Genomic DNA, 16,096 nt, shown 5'->3' on the forward strand with positions numbered 1-16,096 from the left:
AATGAGAAACTTAACAGTTGTTGCATGTTACGCTTCGTTATAGTATAAAAAGTATTAGCAAACATTGCGCTTTTCGTTACCTCAGTTGTACCTAAACTTTTCCATCTCACAACTCACCTGAGTAGCAGGACAATTTTCTGAATCCCACTTATAAATGGAGATGAGGATATTCTAATATATTACAAATAAAAGTCTAGTAGTGCTCTTATAAATAATTTCAAAATAAAAATATTTCTATATCCTCTTGTGAGACTCGCAGTTTGGGAACCATTGCACTGCATTATTATTATTATACTTTTATTAAAGAAATTGTTTTGCGCATTGTTAATTTGGCTGAATAGTGTCAGATGTTAGTGAATTAACGGCTGAAAATATCATTAACAGTGTGGGTATCCAACTATTGAATTGTTTATTTGTAGTTAAGCACAGAGCTGCAAAATGTACTATTTGTGCTCTGCCCACGGTTGGTATCGAAACCCGGTATCTAGCGTTTTAATAAGTTCGCAGACATACTGTTTTGCCACTGGGATGTCCAACTGATTAAATCTTTAAAAGTAAGGACAGTATATTTGTTTAGCTCTATTCATTACCAGGTTTATTTTTATTTTTGATGTAATTAGGAGATACTCTACTTTTGTTGAACGTTTCACTGCATTAAACTAGAAAATTACACAGCGTTCTTTATTTAGTAGGTTATCGTGTACGCAAAGGTCAGTAGTTGTTGCTTTTCTTGGTAGGATGTAATAGGAAAAAAATAGACGGTTATTGCACTTTTCATCAGTGGGAGAAAGTTAACAGTTATTATACTTTACGTTGTGATATATTCGAAAGAAGCTAAACTTTTTTAATGTATTTTTACAAAGTCGACGGTTGTTGCACTGTTCATGAGTGGAAGAAAGCTGACATCTATTATGCTTGATGTTCTGATATATTTGAAAGAAGCTAAACCTTTATAATGTTTTTTTCAAAGTGTGTACATATTTGGTGATACAATTATCAAGTCATATTGAACTGTAAACGAAAAAAGTGATATCGTAAAAAATGTATGATCACATGAACACCAAGATTTATACTTACACGTATCCGTCAATCACTGTGAATGTTTGAACTAATCCGCAAGATGGAGCTGTTTTGCTAGTTTTGATTCGATTCGATGTGAAAGAGTAAGGATAACGAGTCAAGTTTTGGCACGTTTTTGACTTCTGTACACTTGGTAAAATGAGGTCGGTATGAACTGGTAACCCTAATTTAAGTGCAAGTGGGAAAATCATTGCTTTGTTAACAAAGACATTTCTTTTTGAAAACTTAGTTTTTATTAAACATCTCATTCTGTCCCACACTGGGATAGTGGCAAGTATCCGCATTTACAACGCTAAAATCAGGGGTTCAATTTTCCTCGATGGACACAGCAGATAGCCCATATGACTTTGCTATGACAAAAAATACACACTTCTCGTTTTTTCAACATTACTGGTTAAATAATTCATTTTAATTTCATGTTTATTTCATAGACACATATTACCTACACATGTTTTTTTTTTCGGTTATAATAATATTTATGCAAAAATATTCATTTAAGTTGTAAAAGAAACGGTAAAAGTTTTAATTTCAGTCGACCACTTATCGTAGAAGAAACGGAAAATGGCTCATTTCAATAGACTGTTGTAAAGTTACAACTATTCTGTTGTAAACTTTGATTACGTTTTTCATATATGAGAAATTAGCCAGCAGTAAAACGAAGTTCAAACATCCTCAACTGTAAACACAACCTGGTAAATATACTGTAGTATACATCATTCTAATTCGCCATTCCATTTGGATATAGATTAAGTATATCCTACCACGCCGCTATTACGTTTTTTTTTATTATTATTCTATGCTAAATGTTGTACATGCATGGAATAATAATCATAACTTAACGTTGGCTCCATCTTGAAAAAATAAGCCACCATTAGGGCAATGAAATGACAGCATTTGGAGACAAGCTTCTTACATAATTATAATCAGTTTTATTTATGGGTAGATGTGTCTTAAAATGTGACGGATTTACTGTTATACTATTATATGTACTGTTAAATCTGTATTCCGAAATTCCCGCTTATTCACTAAAGTTGCAGAAGAATCTTGAGTGTGAGAATAAACAAAGTATGTGAGTACGTAAACACTAGTATATCCTAGTATTGTTGTGCGGGCTAAAATTTCTATGAACTCTCCTCACGTCTATAAGTGTAACCAACGCGACATGCCAAAAGACAATATATATATCTTGGTTTGCTACGGCCAGTATACTATAAACCTCGGAAACTATAATTGTGATTTAACGCTTATTGATTGGGCACTTTAGATATTTGACCAGAAACATTTATAAATTTCGAACGTTACAAACCATTTAACTTTAACAAACTCAGATCAAACATTAGTACTTTTACTAAAACATTATATAACTTCGGTAAAAACCTCGACGTTTGTAATCAACAAAGAATGCAGAGCTACATAGCTCTCTGTTAAAAGAATTGTACCACATCAATTCGAAATTAAGTCGCTCATCGTAAACCTTCGATAAGACATCAAGGAAGTTCCAGACCAGAAAGAAAACTCGATATTGTTTGTAATACTTTTGTCCATAGATCATTATTTGTAATAACAGATATTGTAAATTGTGTTATTGTTTGTATATTAAAGCATATTTGTATAAAAAAAAATAAAAGTATGTATGTGTTAATAATTTAGTACCCATACCAACCATCTTGAGAATGCATTTTTACTTCAAGTGGGTTTCTCGTCATCACGAATTACGAAAAGTGTGTATGCATCAGTGTTGGTTGGCAACTACCATAAATTGAATACATATTGACATTTATTTAACTTTTAAATATAAATTACAATTTAACTCAGTTTTAGGCTATTTGAAATTGTAATACGTAACACAGAGTAACTACGAGGGCTGTTCAAAAAATACGTGGACTGACATCATAAAACAAAATGTACTTTATTTAGAAGTTACAGGTCTGGGACCCCTTCAAAGTACTCTCCTCCCCAACGCACACACTTATCCCAACGGTGTTTCCACTTGTTGAAACAGTCCTGGTACACTTCTTTTGTAATGTCTTCCAGCTCCTTCGTCGCATTTGCCTTAATCTCGGGAATCGTCTCAAATCTTCTTCCTTTCAAGGGTCTTTTGAGTTTGGGGTACAAGAAAAAATTGCAAGGAGCAAGGTCAGGTGAGTAGGGGGGGTGGGGAAGAACAGTGATCAAGTGTTTGGCCAAAAACACACGAGTTCTGAGGCACAAATTTCGCAGCAACGCGGTGTATCTTCAATTTTTCGGTCAAAATCTCGTAACAAGATCCAACTGATATCTTACACTCTCCAGCAAGCTCCCTGACAGTCAGACGTCGATTTGCCCGCACCAAGGTTTTGTTTTGTCGACGTGTGGGTCGTCAGTTGACGTGGAAAGACATCCAGGACGCTCATCATCTTCAATGGATTGTCGACCATCCTTCAAACTTTCATGCCACTTGAAACATGCCGTACGCTTCATAGCAACATCACCGTAAGCCGTGTTAAGCATAGCAAAAGTTTCAGTCGCAGATTTTCCACGTTTAACACAAAATTTCACAGCAAGTCGTTGCTCCTTCAGGTCATTCATTCTGAAATCCGCCAAACGAAAAAATCGCACTTCACTTAAAACCGCGTAGCTAATACACAAATGAAGATATCTGCAATCGGGAAATGGCGTCGTAATCAGCTGATCTGTGCGAACTTAGCGACACCAAGCGGATTCCCCTGGAACCAACTGGAGTCGCGCATTTCAAGCAGTCCGCGTATTTTTTGAACAGACCTCGTATTTTGTAAGATTCTCGAGTTACAGGTCTGTCTTAAGTAAGCTGCATTGTTATTTACTTCTTAATGACCATATTTTGTTGTAGCTGACACGTAACAGAATAGCATATTCAGTGGTGTTTAACAGTTTTAAAAATACCATTTTAGAAGGAATTCCTTTATTTCTTCATCACTGGAGCATAACAGAAACATAAGTTAATGTAAATATAATGTTTGTAGAACATTACTTGCTGTTCAACAGTGCTTAAAGTCTGTAGATAATATAAATGTGTTAAATTTGATCATACTGTTATGTTAATGAATATTTCAGTTTTGAAAACGTGGCTCAGTATGTTCTATACGTTAAAGATACGACGCTGCCCCTTACAGTTTATCTTAATTCTTGTTGATGATGTTTACTGAAAGGAGATACTAAATATGTTGATTGAAGAGGATAAACATGCTTTTTTTTTGTAAAATACACATATATAGCATGGGAAGAGCTGTTCCTGAGAACTGAGTACCAGCTTTGGACACTTTCGTTACCAGTCTCTGATACACGGAGGGATGAGAAAATACTCAAGTGTTATGATAATGTGATGGCTATACGGGTTAGGATTGAAAAAGAAGTCCGGTTTAATTACTCCGTCCATCTGTTTTAAAATAAAGATAACGTAGTGTTGACTCAGACTGTTTCCTAAAAAAATTAACTGTACTTGTATTTATGGCAAAACTGCTAAAGCTATTTCTTAGTGTCCCTAATTTTAAATTGCTGACTAGGGTGAAGGCGGCAGATTAGCAATATCTGCCATTAACGCTAAGGGATTGACTGTCACGCTTACAACGTACCAACAGCTTAAAGTGCCTAGAATTTTTGTAATAGCTACAAATTCTAATCCAGTTTGTCAGCTCCGAAATCCAAAGTTCTATCATGTGTCTAATTTCTGCCATGATTAGTTGTTAGGCTAAAATTTAAAACTTTATTTATGATACTTCTTCTTGTTGTTCATAAAATTGTAAAATAGTCATATATTGCTTTAACTTCTAATATAATATATAATAATAATAATAATATTAAAAGAAAAATCATGTGATCATATTCCACATTTAATCGTGCTCATTTGACGATCGCTCATCTTGACAATAAATTGTAGCATAATTTTCTTTGCAGAAAACTGGTGTAAGGGTTTCACGTCTGAAACATACCATTCCTCCCTGTTGATCTTCCAGAATTCATCTAGCACAGGAGGGTAACGGTTTCTCAGCACCAAACATACTCGCCCTTTCAGCTATGGGGGCGTTGTAATGTGATGGTCAATCCCACTGTTCCTTGGTAATAGAGTAGCCCAAGAGTTGGCAGTGGGTGATGATGACTAGCTACCTTTTCTCTAGTCTTACACTACCAAATTAGGGACGGCTAGCGCAGATAGGCCTCGTGTAGCTTTGCGCGAAATTAAAAAAAAACAACAACAAAAGTAATTTAATCGTGCAATAGCCAGAACATTTTAATAAAAATATGTATATATTAATATTTTCGAATCAATCACTGAGTGGAAATAGGAAAATTACGTACTGTCTAATTACGTAGCATCCAATACTTTTTGTAGTAATCTAAAAACACAAAACTGTTAAGCGTTACTCGTACTTCCCCTCAGGTGAATCAAATTAAACATTTTAAAGTCTGCTTTTACTACTTCTGATGAAACTAACGGGAAATATGAATCATTGCTTGTGGTGGGCAGTCTGGTGCTTTTAATATTAACCTAACTGGAAACATGAACTGCTATTAGTGCTCTTCTGATGAACCTAGCATAAAATATGAAGTGCCACTGATGCTGTCTCGATAACTGTTGTGTTAAAGTAGTATGTGGTTCCTTTGGTGAATCTAAAATATCTAAGGACAGTTGAATGCATAAGCGTGAACAGCTGCCGCATAGACAGGTGTTAGGTTCCAGACATTTCATGGTTAAAATTAATATCCGTGATCTTAGTTGAGGCTAGAAAAACAACAAAACACTTTCTGGCAGTATACCGAAATACGTATCTCTTGGGAGAAATTCACAGCACTTCTAGAAATGAGGGTAAAGAATGGCGGGTTCTTTCCTTCATCTCAAGGTTAGGCTTGTCACGATTCATAAGAGATGGGGGTACCCCCTCCGGATTTCCGTTAATCTATCTTGATGTATTTTATTACAGTGCAATCCTGTGCATTGGAAGGAAAAAAGCGAGTAATTTCAACGATAATGTAGATTTTTAGATCACTTTTCAACTGTACCTAACAATACCAGGACTAGAATGTAGTGGTTGATTGAAGAAGTCGCGAAGAAAAAGAAAGAAACGGAAGTTAGTACATAACGGTATGAAAATGTGTTTTATTGTTATTTGTTGGGAAACTCTCATTTTGAAATGTTTAGTAATACTGAGAAAATAAATAAGAACTGTATCAGATTATAGTTTTTCAGTTGTAAATTTATTATTTTAATACTTGGAATTGTATTTTGTCAAACAACTGTCTTTTATCGTTACTATTTCTCTAAAAGTTAGCTAGAAATTAGTTATAGATGGTATATTCATCTTAATCTTCAGAAAAAATATAATAAAATGTTTTGTGTAAGTACTTAAGGCGTATGTAATGGCATGATTCTACTTCACGTTAATCTGTGGGTATGATCCGAAGGATTTAGAGCGAGAGTCATGTAAACCATTTTAATTAACTGCTTGTCTGTTTTTTGTACTGTTGTTGCTTGCTTATTCGAATGAATAGAATGCAACTTGACGAAGACGACAAGTACTGGAAAGGTTAGGTTATCGGTCGATATTTTTCATTGTATGGAAATTTTAACTTATGTAGAAGAAACTGGAATTTCAATGGGATGAGTTGGTATGCTGAGAATGTTCCAAACAATAAAAATATAATATATACAGTTTCAGTTATCAAATTTAGTTGTGTATTAAAAGTTGTTTATGTAAAAGATTAATTTCGTAAAAAAGGTCAGGGAAAGGCGCTCAGTATTCCTTTTTAAAATTTGTGTTACCTCAAATTTTTTTAAACTGAAAATGAACGTTTCTAAGGAACTTTTTCATGGACCCGTAGCTTTCATAGGCCCTAATGTATTGTTTTGCGAGCTGTGAGTTTTGGACACCAAATTACTGTTTAAATTCTTCGTTACCTGAGACTGCCCAACCAGGCGTGGACAGGGTCGTAGTTAGACTTGAACAAAAAGTTTGTTAGGTAGGGTTACGCGTGCAAAAGGAAAACGAGAAAAACAAAAGAGCGAAACAATGGTGCTCGAGCACTTTTTTTATGCGTATCGTAACTTTTTGACAGAACTTAGTTATGTGGTATAACCCTTATTTTGTAATTTCATTCTGTATAACTTGTTGAGAAAGTACGCGCCTGGCAAGATCGTGTAATGAATCCTAATAAATTAGTACTAACAGTAAGGTCACATGACGACTGCTGACAAAATACTAACAGTAAGGTCACGGAGTGATTACTGATAAAGTACAACTAACATGTTAAGGATACGTGGTAATTACGAAGAAAGTGCTGCTTGTTTGTTTTAGAATTTTGCGCAAAACTACATTAGGGCTACCTACGCTAGCCGTCCCACCGCCTACTCTTGGGCTACTATTTTACCAACGAATAGTGGGATCGACCGTTCCTTCATAACGCCCCCACGGCTGAAAGGGCGAGCATGTTTGGTGTGATGGGAATTCGAACTCGTGACCCTCAGCTTGCTAGTACTTCATCAGTAATCACCACATATCCTTACCATGTCAGTAGTACTTTGTTAGTAACCACCTCGTATGCTTTCCATGTAAATAGTGCTTCATTAGTAAACACCATGTATCCTTACCATATCAGTAGTACTCAAGCGACCTTACTAAAGTATGGATCGGCTTGTCCAGGTGGTTAAGGCACTCGACCCGTAATCCGAGGGTCGCGGGTTCGAATCTCTGTCACACCAAACGTGCTCGCCCTTTCAGCCGTGGAGGCGTTCTAATGATACGGTTAATCCCATTATCCGTTGCTAAAAGAGTAGCCCAGGATTTTGCGTGGATGGTGATGACTAGCTGCCTTCCCTCTAGTCTTACACTGCTAAATTAGGGACGGCTAGCGCAGATAACCTTTGTGTAGCTTTGCGTAAAATTCAAAAACCAAACGAAACTACTGACATGGTGAAAGACGTGATGTTTGCTAATAAAACACAACTGACATGGTAAGGATACGTGGTGATTACTAATAAAGCACTACTGACATGATAAGGATAAGTGGTGATTACCAATAAAACACTACTGACATGGTAAGGATACGTGGTGATTACTAATAAAGCACTACTGACATGGTAAGGATACGTTGTGATTACTAATGAAGTGCTACTGACATGTTTATATATTTATGACATTTTTTTTTCGGACTCGTGTTGATCAATGTTTCATAGGTATGAATATGTTGGTGATTGCTGGTAACAAGCGACGTAAATGTTACTGGTCGCTAGACAAACAAGTAGATATATAATTTTCTTTGTTTAAATATTCTAATACATGAGTAAACGTGAAGGAACAAATGCATTAAGCAAACTACATCTGGCATAGATCGAGAGTTATTTATTTTGTTATTTTATGATATGTGCATGAACACTTGCTTTACCCGTAAGTAAAAGGTAAAAATTTTTATGCAAAAACGGCTCGTTTGGGCTGAGAAAACACTTTACACTTTACATAAAGTGTTTTCTCAGCCCAAACGAGCCGTTTTTGCATATAAATTTCTCAACAAGTGGGTTTCTCGTCATCACTGATTAAAAGGTAAAACAAATGTCCTTCGAGAAACCTCTCGGTTGTGATGTTAACTAGAAAAGTTGGATTATATTCTGATTTTACTGCTTCTATTTCCATTTCTTTTGTCATTTTAGAAATATCTACATATAAAATCTATCGTTTTTGTTAAGTGTATACACACTGTCTGTGTGAAGTGTATAAATTATGTCGAAATGCACTGTATGAAATTGATTAAAGCTTTGTTGTGATAACTGGAAAAGAAATACGTATAGACGTTAGATTATTAAAGGCATTACACTTTTCACCACCTATAGTTTGAAGATCGTGTTTACCTTTGCTATCACAAAATGTAATAAACTCTTTTGCTTTTCATCCAGGAAAATAACTACATTTTAGAGTAATTCTGAAAGCTTTGTGTTCAATGTAATGGATTTTCCTTGAGCACATAAAATAGACTTGGGTTCTTATTTTACAATAAAATATTAATTTATTATTGCTACAAAAATCCCATGGTCATTCTCGAAAAAAATGACCTTGTTAGCTCATACATAGGTTGTTCGTTTCGTAGGAACTGAACCGTCACAATTTGTACTGAAGTTGAATATCCTTTTTGAAGGCTAAGTACAAAATATGTCTACAAAACGTACACAGACTGATGAAGGTTGACCTTGTCACTAAGACAGAGGGATAGAACTAGATTAAGTTGTGAGTTAATTGTTGCTCAGAGCCACGTCACGAGGATTACAGACAGCATCTCACTAGAAGTAGACATATAGAGACAAATTATTTATAATATTATGTTCAGTGGTAAGTTATTTTCATCTTGGTGCATTACCAAGAAGAAACTTATCAACATAAACACACGCTGTATTTAATTAATGTAAGCTATATAAGTTATCGCTACTTGATACTACACCAGGATGATTACAGCAACTGGTTAACATAAACATGTTGGATTTAGTTGTAAGTTATTCCCTACGTGACACGACACCACGATGATTGCAAGGATTGACCACCATGAATATATGTTGAATTTAATTGTAAGTTATTCAGTACTCGGTACTATACTGAGAGGATTACAGAAACTAGCCACAATGAAGATACTTAATTTAGTTTCATGTTATTAGACCATTAATTTCACTTTACTAGTCTTTTAACTCTATATTTATTGTCATATTAAACCTATAGTTTCTTTATATGTTGCTAGGCGTGGGGGTTAGAGCGATTGACTTCCAATCTAAGAGTCAGGGAATGAAAATCTTCTCGAACATATTCGACCTTTCAGCCTTTGTTATAATTTGATAGTCAGTATCATTATTGATAAGCAGTAGCCCAAGAGTTTGCAGTGGGCAGTTATGCCCAACTGCTTTCCCTTTAATGTGTCACTTCAAAATTAGGGACGATTCGCAGACAGTTCTCGAGAAGCTTTGCACGAAATTTTAAAAAAATATGTTTTATGTGTTATCTTACGGAATTTGCATGGTACATGCCTAAAGTCCATAAACACGAATATTTTGTGGATGGATTGTTTTAAATATTGGCAATTATAACTTAACCACACATATAGTCAGTTTTTATCGAAGATGAACATGTAATTAATATATAATTAAAGACAGTTTGAATTTTGTCAATCAGTATAGAATTTAGAATTTTATCATGGTGTTTTATAGTTAACTTTGAGGGTCGGTTAATCTTTATGAATATTCCTTTTCAAGATACTATTTTTCTGTGTCTTGATCTCTTTTTTTTTTTTCCTTTTCGAGAAAGTTCACAACTTAATAAACGCATGTTTATAAATTAATGTGTTTTTGTTGTTAAAGAATCTCACTTTATGCGTAATGAAAGCTTTTATGATCAAATGGATGGAATTCTTGTGAGATCTCAGTTTGCATCAACCGTGACTTATCGTCTTTTAGTCGTTACTTAAGACAGTGGGTGAAAGACTGTTCTTTTTGGCTTTCACATTTCTGTATTGAGTCGCTACTGGATGATACATTTATATTTACATTAAAAAAGAAGACACATTTTTTATAATAAATATACAAATATTCAGTTTACTGTTAAATGAGGACATGGTTCAAAATTGCAATTTTTAGATATTTTAATACGTAATGAACGAAGAGGTTTTGAAAGGAATGTCGAATAATTTTGGATTTTATGTGCATTTTTTAGATTCTACTCATAGCTTAAACTTGATTTAATAAAGGTCTTTTTTAATCTGATTTACCGATAACATGGAGATATCATGGATATTCAGAAACTTTTGAAATTGAAAATATTTTATTCTGGATCTATTGATAACACAATCTATGAATATTTGAACAAAGCTATTATCACTCTGATTTTGTTGAAAATTATTAGCTATTTAGTTCTACATCTGTAATTTAGTTCTGAAAATTTAAAGTTACATATTTTAAGCTGTTAGTTATAATGCCTAATCGTATTTGAAGCCAGTTTTTATGTGGTTTTTAGGCCTATAAATTCTTCAGACAAATAATGTGTAAAAAGTGTTCAGGCTTCAATCAGCTTTGAGCAGCAGACTCCATGTGTAGGGATGGCCAAAGTACTCAAAAAGCATAATACAAATGTACGTGTTAGAAAATAAGTGACAGAGAGTTTTACTTTAAAAGGTGATTGCCTTTCATGTTCATTTGTTTGTCTATCCATTAATTCTCAAAACAAGGCAAAAAACCAACAGTAAGATACAAAACCATTGGTGTTCCTTTAAAAGGCTTACTTACATGATGAAACAGGAATTACCAGCCAATAATAGAAAAACATTAGTTGACTATAACATATAGAATTCTTAATGCTCTGTACACTATATAATCGGTATCTTTGGGGAGCCAACCCTTATAGTACACTTTTGGCCAAAATCTTAAGGTCAATGAACATAAAGAAAAAATATGCATTTTGCGTTATTAGACTCGACCACGTATTTAAGTAGAGCTTCAAAAGATAAAAATAAGAAAAGGGAAAATAAAAATAAAAACCTTTTTTAGTATTTAATAGGGAAAATGTGAACACTATGAAATTAGCCTGAATACTAGCTGGTCAAAAGTTTAACACCATACTGAAACGAAGCGTTAATCGGTAAACACGTAACGAAATTTAGTCATTTGTGTCCAAACATTAGCGTTGTCAACATCTCCCATTGGCATCTCCTGTGCTACACTGGGTAAAAACATAGCAAAGGCTAAAAAGTTGACAGAGTTTGAACGTGGCAGAATTGTCGAGCTGCAAAAGCAAGGTCTCTCTCAACGTGCCATCGCTGGTGAGATTGGGCGTAGTAAAACTGCTGTTGCAAATTTCTTAAAAGACCCTGAAGGATACGAAACGAGAATTTCAAGTGGTCGGCCCAAGAAAATTTCACCGACGTTGAGCAGTAGGACTCGACGGGTTGTCCGGCAAGACACCAGATTAAGGCCCTTACGGACGCAAAATGCAGCTCAAGAATAATAAGACGGCTTCTGCGAGAGAAACGCTTTAAAAAACCGTAAACGTGGGGAAAGACCACGCCTCCTTCCACACCACGAAACAGCTCGGTTAAACTTTGCTGAGAAGCACCAAACATGGAACGTATAAAAGTGGAGGAAGGTTTTGTTCTCTGATGAGAAAAGTTTAACCTGGATGGTCCAGATGGCTTCCAACGTTACTGACACGATAAGGAAATCCCACCGGAGACATTTTCTAGACGACACAGTGGAGGAGGTTCCATCATGATCTGGAGTGCTTTCTCCTTCCATGGAACAATGGAGCTTCAGGTTATACAGGAGCGTCAAACAGCAGCTGGCTACATTGGCATGTTGGAAAAAGCATCCTTATTGACTGAAGGCCCTTGCTTGTGTGGAAGTGACTGAATCTTTCAGTAGGACAACGCTGCAATCCACAATGCCTGCAAGACAAAGAACTTTTTCATGGCGAATAACGTGATTCTTTTCGACCATCGAGCGTGTTCGCCCGAACTGAACCCCATTGAAAATGTTTGGGGGTGGATGGCAAGGGAAGTTATAGAAATGGACGTTAATTCCAAACAGTGCATGATCTTCATGAAGCCATCTTCACCACTTGGAATAACATTCCAGCCAGCCTTCTGCAAACGCTTATATGGACCATGCCAAAGCGAATGTTTGAAGTTATTCGCAATGACGGCCTTGCAACTCACTACTGAGACCTCTTGTTGGGCATTTCCTATCCTGTTTAGGAATTCTTTTTGATATGGTCTTAAACTCTTGACCAGCTAGTATTTAGGCTAATTTCATAATGTTCACGTTTTCCCTATTTCACTCAGGAGGGGGAATGCCATAAAACAAGTAATTAAAATATTTTGTAAAATTAAAATGATGTACAAATGGCATTGCCATAAATAACGCATTCAAGAATATAGGGATGATTCAGCTATACATAGGTCATCCCTACATGACTTTGAATATTAAAATTTAATAATATTAGACTATAAAATGCCTACTTGACTTTAATATTACTACTGTTGGAAGTTATATATTCCTGACCCTTGGCATGCAGTGTGTTTATCCTAATATTAGGATCATGTCAGGGTGTTTGGAAAGTCACTCTGCAGTTTTGTAATCATATTTTATTCAGTCTATTTCAAGCCAGCAACTGATAGCGGTGTTTAGAAGGATCCAGGCCTGTATTGATGCCAACGGGGGTCACTTTCAAAATTGTTTATTGTTGTCATTCATATTTACCTCCTGTATTCTATATTGAAACATGTCTCTTCATAAATATATAAGTGCACAGCGACTTTCCGAACACCCTGTACAAGGAAAACAAAAACGGTTGTTTGTTCATGCCCTCAGTCGCTGGAATCTCCTTCATTTGATGGAGATCTGCTCATTCGACGTAGGACAGAATGCATGAAGGTCAAAAGAACTTCTTGTCATAAAAAATGGCGTAGTTGTAAACAGAAAGGTTCTCCACTCAGGTTTCTTTCATCTAAGTAAAATTGACTGCTTTGATGCAGTGGAGCTGTCAAGGTTTTCGTATAATGTTTTCTACGGTTTGTGGAGGAAACTTATTGATGTTGATGAAGTATTATTTTATTTTGTCTAATTCATCGTTAATTTTATCTGGTGAGCATAGTGAACATAAACGATGAATTAGACAAAATAAAACAATACTTCATCAATATCAGTAAGTTTCCTTCACAAACCGTAGAAAACATTATACACACACACCTAGACAGAAAGCAAAATCAACCACCAAAAGTAAATATATCTCACGAATAAAAAAATCACGAAACCATATACTGCTGCATACCATATATTCCCGACATCAGCAGAAAAATAACCAACATTTGGCAAAAACTAATAACAAAATATGACATTTCAGTTAATACCAAATTTATCAAAAAACAGCACAAAACTAAGGTCTATACTATGTAAAAACTACACTGACAAACAACACATCAACATTATTTATAAAATACAATGTGATAACTGCCACGACTTCTATATTGGAGAAACAAGTAGAAAAATGGAAACCAGATTCAAAGAACATAAAAAGTCACCTTCACACGTTTTCGAACACTGCAAATCAAATAAACACAGCATAACCATAGAAAACAATCAAATACTAAATAAAGAAACAAACATAAACAAACGCAAGATTAAAGAAGCCTTACTTATACAACAACTCAAGCCCAAAATAAACCAATACAAAGGAACACCTTTATACCTATATTAAGAATAATATAATAATAATAAAATAAATAATATAAAATTATATATTCAAACATCTAAGCAGGCCTCTACATTTCGACACTCAGTTACACAACCCCTTTCAAACATGCGGTCAGCTTCCGGTCAATTACCTCTTTCTTTCTTTGTGAACCTGACGATGACAGAAGAAGATCGAAACATTCGCTCCTCTACGTAAAACATTTTCTCAACCCAAACAAGCCGTTTTTACATATATATTTTTCTCTACAAGTGGGTTTTCTCGACATCACTTAATCAACTTTGATAGGGAACCAGAGTTAATGTTATCTAATACTTATATTTATTTGTTTTTTAACTTGTTACTTTTGATATTATGTTTTTTGCCCACCTTTTTTTTTGTAATGCAAAAACATTTATTTCAGAAAGATGGAGCAGAGAATGGCATCATGCCTTTGTTTACATTAGGGGTGTCTATTTCAACACAGCAGTTGCTACAGTACGTATCTGGATAGAAAAGTTTTACTAATGGTGTGTTACAAGTTTGACAATATTGTCTATAATTAATTATCTATATCATTAACACTGTTTTAATTAAGTACATCACACTTTAAACTGTTCGTTTTCAGTTTCCAAGGTCTGATTAGCTAGATAACAGATGACATAAGAAGTAAAATAAAAACAATATCTGTGTGTCTATTTTATTATAATTCATTTGTTTTGTTACTTTCCATGTAATGTTTTTGATAAAATAAATGAAGGCAGCGTGTAGTGCTCTATACTCACCTTCCTTTATTGAAATATTAATTTTAAATAAACATACTTTATTTAAGTTTTTCAAGTTTATACAGAGAGGTTCGATAGTCTTCATAATGATTATCTATTGAAAAACTGGGTAACAACCAACACCTTACACAAATATTAAAAAAAGAAAAACGTAACACATGTATAATACTTACTCCTCCACCAGATTCTGACTTACGTCTGCCTTAACTATTTCAAATAGTTTTATGTTTTAAGTTGTAGCTTAAACAAGTAATGACATGATATTAGAATGTTATTAAGCAAAAAACGAGCAATGGAAAGAATTATTGTTGACATTCTTAAGCGCTTTTTTCAACACGTTTTTAAACCGTGAGTTCTACGAACTTTGGTACCACGACGCTGCACGTCCTTAAACGACTTACCCTACAAGACGGTTCTTGCTGGTGGTTTATTTTATTTAAAAACTCCACTATATAAAATACAACGTTGTTAACTGGGAGTTATCAATCTGGCGTTTCAAGTGAAAAAGAAACGTCTTTTTTTTCATATTTTCTACAAAATTAGTAACATATGTTTTAATTATACATTCTCGTGTTACTGGGGTTTAATTATACCGAAAGAGAAATCTACGGTTTTACCCAGTGCTTATCATTGATTCTGAACTAATCACCGTCTACTCAAGATACTTTTGACCAGCTGAATCTATCGGTATTTGGCTTTCTAGACTAACTTGATAATGAAGTGGGTTAAGTGATCACAGAGAAACAAAGATCGGATTGGGGCAAGTCCTTACAGGAAGAACGATTATTTAGTACCTTTCAACTGTAGACATTATTCTTTTAAAACTTGTGTTACGAGACATTTTTTTAAACTGGCAATTTTTATGTCATAGTGAGCAAAGAAAGGTTCATGGAAATTATGCTAAAACAGGTTATGTGTATGGAACTGTTAGCAGTCGTCTTCGAATTGCATGTGGGTTACAACGACGTACCGAAATTGTTGCAATGCCATCAATAATGTACATGAAAACTAGAATTAGAGTATTAATTT

General features: G+C 34.7%; 1 long non-coding RNA gene across 1 annotated transcript in view; it reads left to right on the top strand.

The window, feature by feature from the left end:
* Positions 1–14,909, top strand: part of LOC143228223 (uncharacterized) — a 79,469-nt gene extending 64,560 nt beyond the window's left edge. Inside the window, exon 4 of the long non-coding RNA XR_013015270.1 lies at positions 14,707–14,909. This is a non-coding gene — a long non-coding RNA (uncharacterized LOC143228223). The remainder of the gene's footprint in view (positions 1–14,706) is intronic.
* Positions 14,910–16,096: the final 1,187 nt, after the last annotated feature.

Source organism: Tachypleus tridentatus, chromosome 10 (genome assembly GCF_004210375.1).
Source record: "Tachypleus tridentatus isolate NWPU-2018 chromosome 10, ASM421037v1, whole genome shotgun sequence".
Taxonomy (NCBI): Eukaryota; Metazoa; Arthropoda; class Merostomata; order Xiphosura; family Limulidae; genus Tachypleus; species Tachypleus tridentatus.